Below are 256 nucleotides of genomic sequence, written 5' to 3' on the forward strand. Positions count from 1 at the left end.
GGAAAAACAGTTTTCTATCAAATGGATGGTTTTATTTTGTAAACCCAAGTTGTCAGAATATCGAAATTGCAAAACAGCATTCTGTAAAGGGCTCATCTGAAATATAAATACAGTTGGGAACCTTATTCTATCACTATTTTGGCAGGAGATAAAATGAAGTTTTCGCTTCATCTTATTGCCAGTTTTGCTCATTAAGAATTTGCAATGATCCCCTTTAATTTACTCTGAATATATGTCCTGTCAGTTAAAATAACAC

This window comes from Gekko japonicus, unplaced genomic scaffold, assembly GCF_001447785.1.
Source record: "Gekko japonicus isolate JY-2015 unplaced genomic scaffold, Gekko_japonicus_V1.1 scaffold6329, whole genome shotgun sequence".
Lineage (NCBI taxonomy): Eukaryota > Metazoa > Chordata > Lepidosauria > Squamata > Gekkonidae > Gekko > Gekko japonicus.